Source organism: Musca autumnalis, unplaced genomic scaffold (assembly GCF_047663935.1).
Source record: "Musca autumnalis isolate F117 unplaced genomic scaffold, ASM4766393v1 scaffold_5, whole genome shotgun sequence".
NCBI lineage: Eukaryota > Metazoa > Arthropoda > Insecta > Diptera > Muscidae > Musca > Musca autumnalis.
Genome location: NW_027412088.1, coordinates 140298306 through 140314188, shown reverse-complemented (window position 1 = coordinate 140314188; position 15883 = coordinate 140298306). Strand labels below are relative to the sequence as shown.

At 34.5% G+C, this 15883-nt stretch overlaps 1 protein-coding gene across 6 annotated transcripts in view; it reads right to left on the bottom strand.

The window, feature by feature from the left end:
- Window positions 1-15883, bottom strand: part of Prosap (SH3 and multiple ankyrin repeat domains prosap) — a 450787-nt gene that overhangs the window by 330468 nt on the left and 104436 nt on the right. The gene's annotated exons all lie outside the window — the stretch shown is intronic.

Sequence of the window (15883 nt, the reverse complement as noted above, 5' to 3'; positions counted from 1 at the left end):
AGGAAGGTCGAAGCAGAATCTGCGAAAGTGGGTCTGGCGGCGAAAAGACCACCTGAAATGGTCAAGGCCGTAACCCTTTGAGGGTTACCTCTTTGGGCATTTCAGGTGACGATATGCTGCTGACCATCATTGCGTCAAACGTTAAGAAGGTTCACGACGTAAATGCTAATATACCTAGCCACTGTCTATAAAGTTTTCTGGGAGCGAATTCCTACATTATCCCCTACAAAGTCATCCGTGCCACTTTTTGGTTGCTCCGTCCTTAAATATGCAGTTCCAGTGTAGACATTTTTCCTTAGTGACACACAAACACCCGATCAACTCTATGAATAACCGGTCAAGCAACATACCTTGTTGCTGACTAAACAGTTCCTGCTGGTGTGCTATTTGCCGTGTCACCATAGCCGTCGCACTGTAACAGAAGATGCACGTACTGACACATTAGTATGAACTATAAAGAACGATGATACCTGATGCACAGGCGCCCTTCCTGCCTCCAAAACCCTTATGATACTTCGTATTTGTACAAAACCAACTGAAAATATTTATGACCAAAACCAATTGAGGTTTTTGATCCAGAAGTAGAAATGGTGAAGATGTCACAAAGGAATTTTTAAACTCAAGACAGCAGAGAGACTTTTGAAGAATATTAGGGTAGCAGCTACCACATACCCGATGTTTGAAACCCTTAATCCCCAATAAAATCATATCCAGGGAATAAAGTGAACGACTACAAGATATGCCCATTGATATAATTAGGCCATATCTCAGACTTTCCGCCTAGGTCAAATTCTGAAGAACACTCAACAAAACAGATCGAAATTTATCTTTTTAGAGAAGTATAACATCGACTTCGGATTACGTGATCAGTTTAGAAACAAATCCACCTTCAAATGCAGGCTCAGACCGTACAATAAAATTCTGAATCACTGCGCGCCGTTTGCGATATATACGGTAACAAAATCAAGCTGCATAGGGTGGAGGATAACAACCTACCACCGAAGCACTCTTTCAGTCTGTTAGATTTCCATTTCCTTGTACGAGAGCAACCAATATACGCACTCGTCTGAATGTTGCTGGAAAAGTGCGGTCTAACACAGTGCGGACGCTGGATGTCTAGTACCTGCAAGCACAACAAGCTTACTCAACTAACCCACTGTCGCAAACTCTATTCTTGGGTAAGAAAAACGACCACCCAAAAATTCTTGGTACGATCAGGAGATTCGTAAAGCTACTGAATAGAAGAACGCGGCATACATGGCAATCCTGTAGTCAGAAGCACCGAAGAAAAATATCGAAGATAGGAGCATATTTTCAAAACAAGAAAAATCAGGAAAAACGGTAGCATGAGAAACTCGAGAAGAACGAAAATTTTACCAAAGTCTAATACACCAGACTAAAGGGTATGCTGCAGCAACATTCCACTGCATAGATGGTGGGAAAGTCTGACAATAGATACAGTGGGTAGTGAATGTTGTGAGGATCTGTAAGGAAAACTTTATCAAGCTATTAGTATAAAATATGGGCGGCGATAAAGATACCCCAGAACATATCCCATCCCATCACATACTATTTTTCTATGTTTATTTTGCTATTGTTTTTCTTGTACTCTCCCTCTCATATTTGTTTTGACCATTCAGTCTTAACTATATTCTTCTATATTGTGACGTCATTCATTATTAGCCCTTCAACTCTCTCGTATTTATTACTTCTGTCCCATTTGTTGTTTACACATACGTCTGTTTGTATGTGTATTTGCGAATCGGCTTTCATTTCGCTGAACCATTTTACAACACCTTAGACTGAGGATTCCAGAACAGGCTATGCTTCAGCGAGTGAGTATAAATACGGGAGACAAACGGTTGGGTGAGTTGTGAATCAGACCGCAAACTAAAATCGTCAGAATCGTAATCGTAATCTAAAAGAACCCGCATTTTTATTTTTGGTACAAATCGTATCGGGGAATAAAACAACGTCTATACGCGGTTCAGTTAAACCTTTTTCCTTAGCAATACTTTAAATCGACGGGTTGAACTATATGGGGGCCATACCATAACATGGACCTATATGAACAATTTTTGGTAGAAATGTTTTTAACTTCTGGAGATACAGAATACCAAATTACAACCAACTAGGAGGGCAAATGGGACTAATACTTACGAATGGATCCGAAGCATGCGAAGGTAGATGAGGCAGAATTTGGTGTGTTTGAGAGAAAACATTTTCCAAATATTTATGGACAAATATGCGTTGACGGCAAATATCAGTGTCGTATGAACAACTAATTATACCAGTCGAAAGATTTCGAAATAGTTAAACCTATCGAACAATAACTATTGCGTTGGCGGGGTCACGTCAATAGAATGGATAAAGATGTCCCCGACAGAAAAACCTATGAATATGAAACTTTTGGCGGTATACTTCCCAAGGAAAGGCGAAAGGCAACGATGGAAAGACCAAGTTGAAGATGTTGTCACAAAACATGACATCTTAAATTGAGGAGTAAAGTAAAAGATTAGCTTCAGGAACAACAAATTCTGTTCAAAAAAATATAAAGCCATAGCAAAAATTTCTTGATTTGAGAAAAGTTACCGCTTAACCCTCTTTCAATGTTCGTGTGAAATAAGCTATGTGTTAGTTGTGGCTTTGTTACAGACAAAAACAACACCAAAATAACCATTAATCTTACAATTAATATCGGATACAAGATTAAAATCACAAATAATTGGTGCATTTATTTTCACTCTTTCAAGACTTTAGCGGAAGGTGACCGCAATTGAGATCTATAAATTAAATTGGGTTATTAATTAAAAACACATTTACACCGTTTCTATTACGGTTATTGAAGAAAGCGAAAGTCAAAATGTTTCAACGAAATGGTAGGATTCCCATAGAAAGAAATTCCATTTCTTTACAATTACCAAAATTGTTGAAGTCTTCTAAATTGGATTTAAAATGTTCGATTTAAGAAAAGAAATTTTAAAAAAAGTTTAAGGTGTTTTTTTCTCTCTTTTTTGTATCTTTTCAAGTATTATTGATGGCTGAGCTAAGATTGTGTGTGGTTGTTAGACCGACCACAAAACTTCTTCCTCATTGCACAGCATCAGAGAAAAAAAGACAGTCTAATAGACAACAACAATAACATAATTCCAATAAGCAAGAAAATGAAAAATGTCTACCCACAGCTTTAGATTGCTTCAAAGATAAACATAACACAGCCAACCAACCACACAGCAAGTCGCTGAGTACTGCGACTTAAGCTTTCATTTAAAATCCCACCATGTCACATAACTTCTTGTATATGAGGATGATTAGGGATTTTTTTCTCTTGTACGAACTTTCTTTGGTGGCATCTTCAATTTCTTTTTTAGTTTTTTTTTTTTTGTCATTTTCTGATAAGCAAACATCTTATCTAAAGAGCGAGAAGGTGGGGTTAGACTTGTTCATAGCAATCGGGTGAGTTTGGGCCAAAAGTGAAGTTACACAATATGTCGATGGATTGTACGTCGACAATAAAATAATTTAGGGAGGTATTGCAATTACAATCAGGTATCAAGAATCGATCATATCATGCTGGTAACAAAGAAAGGACATTACAGTTGTTTTGTTCATTAACAAAATAGTAGAAAGGAACGATTCTGCGAAATGAACCAAGGTAACCGATGAGAACATTTCGTTAATTTCGTAATATTTATGAAAAATAATATATTATTTTCAAATAAAAATAAGACTGATAAAATGACTATTGATAAAGACAAAGGAAGCAGAAACAATATTAACAAGAAAAAGATTGATGTAATATTGAGCGAAAATGAGCCAACTAACAAAATGAACAACCTGGTTCCTGGTTCCACTCAACACCAAGGGAAACTGTTTCTCACGAACATTCCGAGGAATTTTATTCATATCAACAAGTACAGCTCGTATCTATTGTTCAAACAAATATAGGGGACCTCGTTTTTATTTCCCCCTACTAACCCATTATTTTAACAAGGGCATGTCGCACTGAATTACAAGTTATTCTATGACCACTAGAATAACTAGTTATTCTACGGCCACTGGAAGTATAAAAATAAGCTATATGATAAAAAAAATATTTTTAGAACAGTTTAGGTGGAATTTGTTTTCAATTTCAATACACTTAATATTTTTATTTTATTTCGTCCTTTACTGGATTTGAACACACGAACTTCTGCTTTTTAGCCGAACACACTACATACTAGGCCACGCACACGAAGAGTAAGGGTTGTTTCAATCCCCCCATACCATTGCTATCACAAACGATTCGTTTTCGAATGTTTTTCGATAGTTTTGCGGATATTTTGTTCGAAAACGACACACGAGTACGAATTGAAAACGATTCATTCGTCGCTCAGTTTGTGGCAGGAAAACCTTCGAATTCGAATATCGTTTATAATATTATTAGCGAATAAAAGATGATAGTTTTTACGATAGTGGCTAAAAACAATTTTTGTGGAGTTTCTTGATGTTTCTGTTATATACCTTTTCCGTTTTTATTTCTTTATGTTTTCGACTCGATATGTAACTGTTGATAAACATTGTTGTCTTGTGTTTGACAACCTACCCATATGTTGTCTTTATCAACACTTATTGTCTATATTATACGTAGCATTTATATCGAAATTATTTGAAAAAAGCAAATGGGAATTTTTTACAAACAATATAAATTTGAAGCATTGTTTTTTTTTTTTGAAACGAAAAAATTTTCAAAGTAGAAAATGTTTCTCGAAACAATTTTTCTTGTGAAGAAAAAACATTCGCCAAATGTTCGAAAACGATATCGTTTTTAAACTTTTGACGAACAAAATAACAACGTGTTTGTGTACACTCGAAAAACATTTGCCAATTCTTCGAATGTGATATCGTTTTCGAAAGTTGTGCCGAACATTCGAATAATATCCGCAATTGGTATGAGGGGAATGTTTTAATGTGCACTTGGTGGTCATTGGTTTTTTTTAACAAAAAGTACCCGGCCGGCGGTGAGCCTTGAACACACAACACTCTGATTTGTAGTAGGACACACTAGCTCTGTGCCACCGTACTCATAACTTAATAAGGAGTAATTTAAGTAGTTATTTTTGTTTACATTACTTTGTAATGGGTTACATAATGACTAGGTTAGGTTAGGTTGAAAAGAGAGGCGAGTAATCGCCAAATGCCCTGGTGGACATAACAAAACCGCAGAGTACTAGACAGACAATTTGGAGTTGATTTAGCCATATCCGTCCGTCTGTCTGGCTGGAGCGCACGATAACTCTCGAGCGGATCAACCGATTAGTTCCAAAATTTGGCTTTCGTAATATTTTGTCCAAACTTAATTCAAGTTCGAAGATGGGTTATATCGGTCCACTTCTTCCGGTACCTCCCCCACAAAAGTTCGGAAGTGTTGGACAAATTTGTGTGCACAATAACTCTTAAAGGAGGTAACCGATTTGGTCCATACTTTGCACATAGATGAGGTTCCAATATGGACTCAATCGGTAGACTCCTTCGGGTACTTCCCACACAAATTCTCTTTCGAGTTGAGCTTATTAGACCTATTATATACATTGAAAAATTAGGAGTCTACCGAAGTCCCACGCATTCAACCATTACGCTACGTTTCACGGGTGGTTAAGCCGATCTTCAGGCGTATTGAATGTTGTTTTTGTGGTAGACGAAGGCAAAGCTTGGGAACTAGTGTATATATCGCACTTCATTAGATAAATGCATATGCGAAATTATGTCAGTTAATTGAAACTCCAAACTTTTCCTATAGTCCTGCTTGGTAATCCCATTTTTCAATGTTCACAAATACTGTGGTAAGTTTTATTCCTACGTCATTAGTAATTGCTCTCCTATATCAGACGATTTTTGATCATCAATTATTGTCTACTAAAGTTTTGACAAGTTGATGGTGGCTCAGAACGCTAAGACGCCGGCAACCTTGACACTCAGTTGTCGGAGACCTAGGTTCGAATCTCAGCCTGGCTCATGCTGAAATTATTTTTTATTTTTGCCTTATTAAGGCGAAGGTCATTTATAGTGATATTTATATAATTCTCTTTCGAGTTGAGCTTATTAGACCTATTATATACATTGAAAAATTAGGAGTTTACCAAAGTCTACGTTTCACGGGTGGTTAAGCCGATCTTCAGGGGTATTGAATGTTGTTTTTGTGGCAGACGAAGGCAAAGCTTGGGAACTAGTGTATATATCGCACTTCATTAGATAAATGCATTTGCGAAATTATGTCAGTTAATTGAAACTCCAAACGTTTCCTATAGTCCTGCTTGGTAATCCCATTTTTCAATGTTCACAAATACTACTCGTATGGTAAGTTTTATTCCTACGTCATTAGTAATTGCTCTCCCATATCAGAAGATTTTTGATCGTCAATTATTGTCTACTAAGTCTTTGTTGAAGCAGCTTGCATTCGCTGTCTCAATTACGACAGTAAAAGTTTTTTTCAGGGGTAAGTCCATACTTCTTGAGAAAACAGCCCGAAAGTTGCAAAAACCTCCTATGGCACCAAATGTAGTAGCTGGAGAGCTCGAACCGAATACTGCGTTCGTCAACACTTAGGATATTATAACATTTCTTCGAATATTAGATGAAATTCTTATAGGTCCACTCCTTCCGGTACCTCCCCTACAAAAGTTCGAAAATATTCGCTAAAATGTTATGCGCGATTTCTCATAGACGTAGCAACCGATTTGGCCCCAACTTTGGATCTCTAAATACACTGTGCAACACTGAAAATGCAAACAACTTCTAATGGGCATTTTCTGAAACTACATATTGAGACTACAAAAACTTTAATTGGGTTTTGTGTTCTTAGATCGGGTTTAGATTTTACGTCCTCATCTAAACCGACCTAAAATGAGCCTTTTTTCCAGTGATCGGACCTTTATCTCCGAAACTAATATGAATTTTGCTTTGCAGTCTTCAGCAATATTGTAGCCCTAAAGTAGTAGAGCATATGTATCAAACAGATGAACTAGGAAAAGCTGCATCTAGCGCATCAAACTCGTTAAAATATAGAAAAGTTTACATAATTTCTGAAATTCTGGTCAGTAACAACTAAATTGTTGGGAGTTGAAACAAGTAACCATTATAAAAATTTTCCAAATAATGTGACCATCAATTCTTCAGAACATTCTGAAACTCTAAAATGGTTATATCACGTTGTTTAAGGGGTACTTCATAACATACATTTTACAAAACTTATTTCAAACAATGTTCACACAGGCTGTTTATTCTCATGTTGGGGATTTCAATTAATTGTTGAAATATTTACCAAATTGTTGTTGAAAAATTTGCTATAAACAAGGCGATAGAGACATTTTACAACAATATAAAGTTCTGAAGAGTTGTGTATTACATTCCAGAGAATATTTTCCCAAAAGATAACATTAAGATGAATTTAACATTTTGGGAGATACGCTTCGAAATATACACAAATTATAGAATACTAGTAAAGTGCCCGCTACTCCGTATGCGTTAAATATACAAAACAAATAAACAATATATAATATAGAATGGTGGAAACATTTTGTGTACAAATACGTACCACTTTAGTTCGATTTTCGTCACGCCTACATATCAAGAGCAATCCACATTTTTTGAGATATTTTAATTGAGGTTCTCAGCGCAAATACGGCCTAACCCAACAACCGCCATCCTCATTTCCAGCTCTATCTGTTCCCCCAAAACCAATTATAGAACTATTTTGTACTTTACATGTAAATACATAAATACGAACCTCTTCCTATTATTTCAAAATTCCATTTACACAATCAAAAAATGTACCAAATCCTGTGCCATTTACAACTTTTCGTATATTTATGGCTCATATTTCTTAAATCGGACGTTATAAGCAAATGATAACAGTAATCTTAATTCCAAATCTCACGAATCCAGACCTTTCCGTTCATCCAATACAAAATTGTACAACACATGGAACCATTTCGTACCCCTAAGTGTACCAAATTCCACATTTTAAGATTCGAGCGCTATAATTTCACCCAAATCCTAATTGTACAAAATGTACTTTTGTAAGCATAAGTACGAATTTCCAAATCTAAGTACGCATTTCCAAAACTAACCCCAACAGTAATATTAACTCCAAAATTCAAGATTCCAGCTCTAGCCGTTCGCTCAAATCCAAATTGAACCAAATTTAGTACTTTTCGTACTCATAAGTACGAATTTCCAAAACTACTTCCATATCTCAATCCTACACTCCAACAGTAATATTAATTCCAAATTTCTGGATTCCAGCTCTACCCGTTCGCTCAAATCCAAGTTGTACCAAATTTAGTACCGTTTAGTACTTTTCGTACATATACCAAATTGTACCAAATTTAGTACTTTTTGTACTCATATGTACGAATTTCAAAAACTACTTCCATATCTCAATCCTACACTTCAACAGTAATCTTAATTCCAAATTTCTTGATTCCAACTCTATTCGTTCGCTCAAATCCAAATTGTACCAAATTTAGTACTATATAGTACTTTTCCTACCCATTACTAAAAATTTCCAAAATTTTATCAATCCTACAATTCAACAGGTATTTTAATTCCAAACTTGAGGATGGCAGCTACATCAGATCACCGAAATCCAAATTGTACCAAATTTAGTACTATTTAGTACTTTTCGTACCCATAAGTAGAAATTTTCAAAACTACCTCAGTGCTATGTTCAAACAATAAGCTTAATTCCGAATTTCAGGATTCCATATATATCCGATAACTCAAATCCAAATTTGGTACCATTTAGTACTATTCGTATCCATAGTACGAATTTCTAAACCTACCTCTATCAACACTCCAACATCAATTTTAATTCCGAATTTCACGATTCCAAATGTATCCTATCACTGAAATCCAAATTGTACCAAATTTAGTACTTTTCCTACCCATAAATAAAAATTTCCAAAACTTTATCAATACTACACTCCAATAGTACTCCTTATTCCAAATCTCGGAATTTCAGCTATATCCGTTCACCCAAATCCAAATTGTACCAAATTTGGTACTATTTAGCACTATTCGTACCCAAGAGTACGAATATCCACAACTACCTCAATCCTACATGCCAACAGTAATCTTAATTCCAAATTTCAGAATTACAGCTGCATCAGATTACCGTAATCCAAATTGTACCAAATTTAGTACCATTTAGTACTTTTTATTCCCATAGATCCGAATTTCCAAACCTACCTCTATCCAGCACTCCAAAAGTAATCTTAATTTCGAATTTCAGGATTCCAAATGTATCTGATCACCCAAATCCAAATTGTACCAAATTTGGTACCATTTAGTACTTTTCGTTGCCATAAGTACGAATTTCCAAAAGTATCCCAATCCCACACTCCAATAGTAATCTTAATTCCAAATTTCACTATTCCAGCTCTATCCGATCACTTAAATTCATATTGTACCAAATTTGGTACCAATTAGTACTTTTCGTACCCAAAAGTACGAATTTCCAAAATACCTCTATCCTACACCCCGACTGTAATCCTAATTCTAAATTTCAGGATTCCAGCTCCATCCGTTCCCCAAATCCAAATTGTACCTTATTTGGTACTATTTAGTACCTTTCGTACCCATATGTACGAATTTCGAAAACTACCTCCATATCTCAAACCTACGCTCCAACAGTAATAGTAATTCCAAATTTCAGAATTCCAACTTTTTCGGTTCGCCCAAATTCAAATTGTACCAAATTTAGTACCATTTAGTACTATTCGTACACAAGAGTACACATTTTCAAAACCACCTCCTTATATCAACTCATCTTCTAAACCTTGATTTTCATTCCAAATTTCAAGATTTTAGCTCTATCCGTTCAAGTAATACCAAATAGTACTAAATTTAGTAACTTTTAGTACTTTTCGTACACTTATAGTTCGAATTTCCAAAAACCATTTGGTACACCTTTCTAACTCTCCATCAGTGAACCTCATTCCAAATTTCAGAATTCTAGCTCTTCGCGTTTGCCTAATACAAAGGGTACCATATTTAGTACCTTTTAGTACTTTTAGTACAGTTCTAGTTCGAATTTCCAAAAATCCAGCCTTATCTGACACCTTCGGACCAAGAGTGACCCTCACCCAAAATTTCAAGATCCTAGCTTTAGCCGTTTAGTCTGGGCGTTGATTATCAGTCAGTCAGTGAGTCAGTAGTGAGTCATCATTACTGAACTCTTTTTATAAGTATAGATTTAGATATACATATTATAAAATTTGAGACAATAAATGCAGTTTTTCGAGTTCACTATTTCTCCCAATATTTTAAGTTTGCTGAAGATGTCAAAACAAGATTCGTATTGGTTTCAGAGATACAGCCCCGATTTGTTTTAAAAATTCGATCTTTAACCATGTTTAGATGAGGTCATAAAAACCGAACCCGATCTAAGAAAACAAAACCCAAATATGGTTTTTGCCTATTGGTCCTCTACTTTCATAAAATTCTGGACAAAAGTTGTTTGCACGCGATTGGTTCAAAAATGGTGCACAGTGATATTGTATATTGTATTATGTTTTTCGTAGGCTAGTGTGATAAAAAAAACCCTATCTATCGTTATCCCCGCAAATTTTTGTGCTTTAATCCTATCTATATTTTTGTCGGTTCATACGCCCAAAACTTTGAAACCCCCTGAATACATAAGTTTTTTTTTTTTTTTTTTTTTTTGAAAAAAGCATTTCAATCCACACAGGGTATATCACTGTCGGCAAAGCCGACTGATACTTTCTTACTTATTTTCAACAATTTTCGGACAACACTGACAAAACTACTTGACCGTTATTTAAATTTTCATTCTTGATTTATTCCTTTGTAAATCTTCTTCTTAATATTTTATGCAAATTATTAATAATTTGAAACTAATTTAGCAGGATTACAATACGAAACAAACTTCTAACAAAAATTTCCGCAATAAAACGAATATTAATTTCTTTGAAAAAAGTGTCCCTTATCAATTCACAGTAATTTCGTACTCGTGCCACAAAGTTCTTCAACGACAGAATACAAAAGCAGAAAAACGAATACCAGACAAACAACAACACCTCAAGTTGTGTTATAAAATATTCTTCGCTTTTGGCAAAAACAACATAATTTATGGCATTCGGACCACATAAGTTTCCGAAATTAAAGATGATTTTTCTAAGAAAAAGAAGAAAACAGGAATTCTTTCACAGCAGGAGGAAGATTGGCAAAGGTATGCAGTTAAGAATTATATCATTCATATAACACAGCAATGGTCGCTGTGTGGTACGCTTTGTGCGTGAAATCCTCCAGAGAATAAATGATGATATTTCATCTACGAGTAAAGTATAAATATTTAATATTCCTCCAACTCGATTTGATGCTAATACAAAATCCTCATAAATAATATGACGACGAAGCTGTAGCAACAACTATGTGACAACTGCGATTAAAATTCATAACCAACAAAAAAGGAACAACATTGTGTTGGAGGAGAAGAGAACAAACAGCAGCAATCCGTTTGTGGTGGCATCACAATCCAAAAATATCACAAAAACGGAATTCGCGTGCTTCCACAAATCCAAATAAATACCAAACAGGATGGATGGCTGGTCTGCAAAACAAATCATTTAACATTCATGAATATTGGCAAATTCACATAAAAACAATCTGTTTTGTTTTTGTTTTTCGAGTTCGTTTCCCCAATCCGGAAATTAACTTAAAATTCAAAGAAATGTAGGATATAACAAAAATATTAAATCTAGGGATATATTTTGTAGGTATTTAGATGGATTGTGGGTGTTTTATGTACAAATATTTGAAAATGTTAATGAGAATAGCTCAATATTGCGGCAGATATATTTGCACAATATAATCGTACATATTTGTTTGAGATAGATATATATGACAAGTATACAAATATCTCTTGTCGTGTTTTGAGCTTGGTGGTAAGAAAGGATAAAATATGCTAACCTATATCCGCAATCTCAAAAAAATTGAAATTAAGAAACCAAGATTTTTTTACTTGGAAATTTTGCCTTTTTAGGCGAAGATCATTTTTAGTATCAATTTTTAATTAATTTCTCGTGGAAATCGAGCTTAATGATCAATAATGCATCTGAAAAAGGAAAGCCGACGCACAGTGGTAGATTTGAAATATTTAGGCGGCCAAAAATATTTTTGGACGTTAATGGCTTCGAAAGACAGTATTTTAAAAAGATATGTATTTATTTAACAAAATAAATAAGAAAAACATATATTTTATAATAAAAACACATTTTATTTTCATAAATCATAAATAAATTAAATTGTCTTATTAAATGATGTTTCTATCTCGACTTCTTCGTGCTCAATACATGATTGTGTGTTGAGTTCGGCAGGTTCTAATAGTTCTATAACATCACTGGAAAACATCTTGTGTGAAGTTTTCTTTAATGATATTTCACTACTTATGAGTGGATCTGATGTAAGAAGCAATCTTTGATAAATATCACGGTTGCATTCTTCCCTTGAAAATTTTCTTGAAAAATTCTGTCTGTATGACCGAAAATGTTTATTCCGAGGTTCTTAATTTCATTTTGCACATAACTTATTTCCTCTTTTGTTACATCTGTAGTTTCTTTCACATACCGAAATCTGATGGGGCGGCAAAATCGTGGTGATGATGGTGTTGGGTTTTGCCACAACACTTTATTGTTTTCTTTACCACAAATAATTTGAAGTGGGACAAAAGAACTCAAAAATATACTAGCATCGGATTCGGCGTCTTCCGAGAATTTTTGTTTGTACCGTGCTTGTTGTGACCCGTCACACCCCCATTTATAAATGATCGTTAACGAATTTCTTCTTCCAGATAGATTGATAACCGTTGAATAGTATGATCCATTAGGCATTGTAAATTAATTTCTGCGCAGCACAATGGTTCAGGAATCAATTTTCCTGGCCAAAAATCAAAATTTTGTTTTGTCAAAGATATTTAATTTCTGTATGGGATTCGATAGTAAACATATTGAATCTAAGGAAACCAAAAAATTAGGCTCAAATATTGGAAGGTGTGGGCGTGGCGTGCCCCTAAAGACGAGCATTTTCCCCATTTTTGGGAAATACGTAATTTTTGCAAATTTCTGGAGAAAGACGAAGCTATTTATCTGAAACTATAATAGTTATTGTGTTTATTGTTTTTTTGTAAGGTAGGTAGGATTGTGGCCTTTAAAAACAGTTTTAGTAAATTACCGTAGCGTTTACACAACATGATCTATTTTATTTTTCCTCGGGTACTAAATTTTATGAAATTCCAAATTTAGTGGACTAGAACTTTTGTGGAACAACATGGAACAAAGTTCTGTTTTCACAGAAAGATGCCCGAAAGTCTCCTCTTCCAGATTATATATACTTTTGTACCCGTGCCGTTCAGTCCGTTTAACACTTTTTTCAATTTAGTGAAATTACATGGGTAAAAATGTGTGTTTTTCTATACTGTTTCCATATGAATTACAGTTTTTTGACACAAATTACAACTTTTTTGAGTATATGAGTTTTTATACGAGTTATATAAGTTTTATTAAAACCCAAGGAGAATTTTTTTAATTTTTGAAAAAAATTAAATTTTTCTTGTAAAATTTTTTTTACAATTTTTTGAAAAATATTTTTCGACATTTTTTCGATTTTTTTTTTTATTTTTTTTGGTAATTATTTTGTTTATTTGTTGGTGTTTGACCATCTTTAATACATAGGAAGATATAAAAACCCCAAAAACACTCATATTTTGATGAAAAATAGTTAAAAAACTTAAAAGTTTAACTTTGACCTTGAATTTCTCTGCAACTACCGGAACTTTACCATTTATAATTCGTCTGAAAGCTGATTGTGTTATCTGTCTAACAAAAAAAGAATTATGAATATATCTCTATCCGTTCAAAAGTTACAGAATTTTGACCAGGAAAAAACGATTCTGAACCACTGTGCGCAGGTAGCTGTTACTCGCAATGCCGTCTTTGGTGGGTAGCATTCTTGTTTTGCTTTCAACAAAAGGTCGTAACAAGGGTAATGCTTTGGGTTAGTTGCCCTTATTATTTCATATTGTCGTCTTGTTTGATCAGCTTCTACGAACATTTTGAGTGCTTGGAACGGGGTCAAAGGAGCAATTGTTTCATTGGTCTTGGAATAAGCTTTTCTATATTTACTAGCCATTGTTGGTGATTTTTCTATTCCTTTGAGCAATTTTGAGGCAGTTCTTTTTTCATTCGTTTGCAATACGACTTGTACGGCATGTATAATCACTTCATCATCAACATTTGATCGAATTTCCTCAGTTTTTCTTCTCTTGCTTCGTTCACTCGAATCCGAAAATGATTTACTCGGACGACCTGGTTGATTAAGCGAATGCACTGGTATTTCAAAAGTGCCTTCCAGCCACTTCTGGTTGTTTTTCATAAAAACTTCTTCATTTTATGAGCTTTTAGCCATCTCCGTTTAAATTCGTGTTTGATGTAGGAAAATGTATGCTTGAGGTTCTTTTTTCTTTCCACAGTATCTGCGCAAGACAATAGCCAGTGGTTTTCTAAAAACTCCAATTTCTCATCCAAACTTGGTAAATTTTGTAGTTGCATTTGCTCAAACAGACATTTACGGGTCACTAGTTTCACCCCCGAAGAACTAGGTATCTCCATAGTTAAAAAAAAAAAAAAACATAAAATAAAAAAAAGTTTTTTTTTTTAAATTTTTTAACTAACTTTGAACTGCTGCTATTGTTTTTTTTTTATAGAAAAGCTGAACGTCTAACGTATTTAATAAACAAAAAAATATGACCCGGACGAATCCTGATCCATAACAAAATTGCTTTTGAAATTAAAAAAATTAAATTTTTTTCTGTGAAAAAGAGTTTATGTTCAACTACCGAAAAATATAACGAAAGTTAAAAATAAAAGATACAACTATTATTTATTTAATAGAAGCTTACTTGAGCTATAGGAATCACTTTCACTTCACTACACAACTTAAAATAAAAATATATGCGTATTGCGAAATTTGATATAATTTGGGCGCCCAAATAGAAATACGTATCAAGTCAACGATCAAATTGCGTCTAACTGCACGGAAGCGGTGACGTATGGTTTAGAAAAAAAGGTGGGGGGTAATTCGCGGAAGTGTTTACTATACCTAGAATTCTAGTATTTAGAATTTTGGACTTTTGGCCGCCTAATTACTCAATATCTACCTATGTGCGACGACTCGAACCAACACACACACACCACTATGTGACATGACATGTTTCGCCTTTGGTAATGAAGGCTCCACAGACATAGCGGATGTGGGACGGCTTCGCTATCTATCATCTACCTTTTACTCTTTCAAATGCAATTTGTTTTTTTACAATGCTGAAAGTTTTTTTTTTTTTTGATTATCGGAATGGTAGGAAATAAGTCATTCTTAAGGCTAAGGTATAACATTATATACTGGAATAGCTTCGTTAGTTCTAATGGGGTTTCTTTTCTACAAATATCACTGGATTACTTGTAATTTCATAAACTGAACTACCAACACACACTAAACCAAGCTTTATCTATGTATATTCATTACACTGTTCAACATTTTTAAGGTGATCTTGTGCAAACAATTCGAACTGGGATTTTTTTGAAAGTACAGACCCAAACGACAAGAAACCCTAGTTGGGTTTTGTTGTGTCAGATCCAGCTCGGATTTTATGGCCCCATCTAAACATGGTTAAATATTGAGTTTTTAAAGAAATTCGGGGCTATATCTCTGAAACCAATGCGAATCTTCTTCTGACCTCTGAAGCAAATTTGTAGATAAGGACAAGAATAATATATTTGGAGAAATAATGAACTCGAAAAACTACATTTATTGCCTAAAATTTCAAAATAAA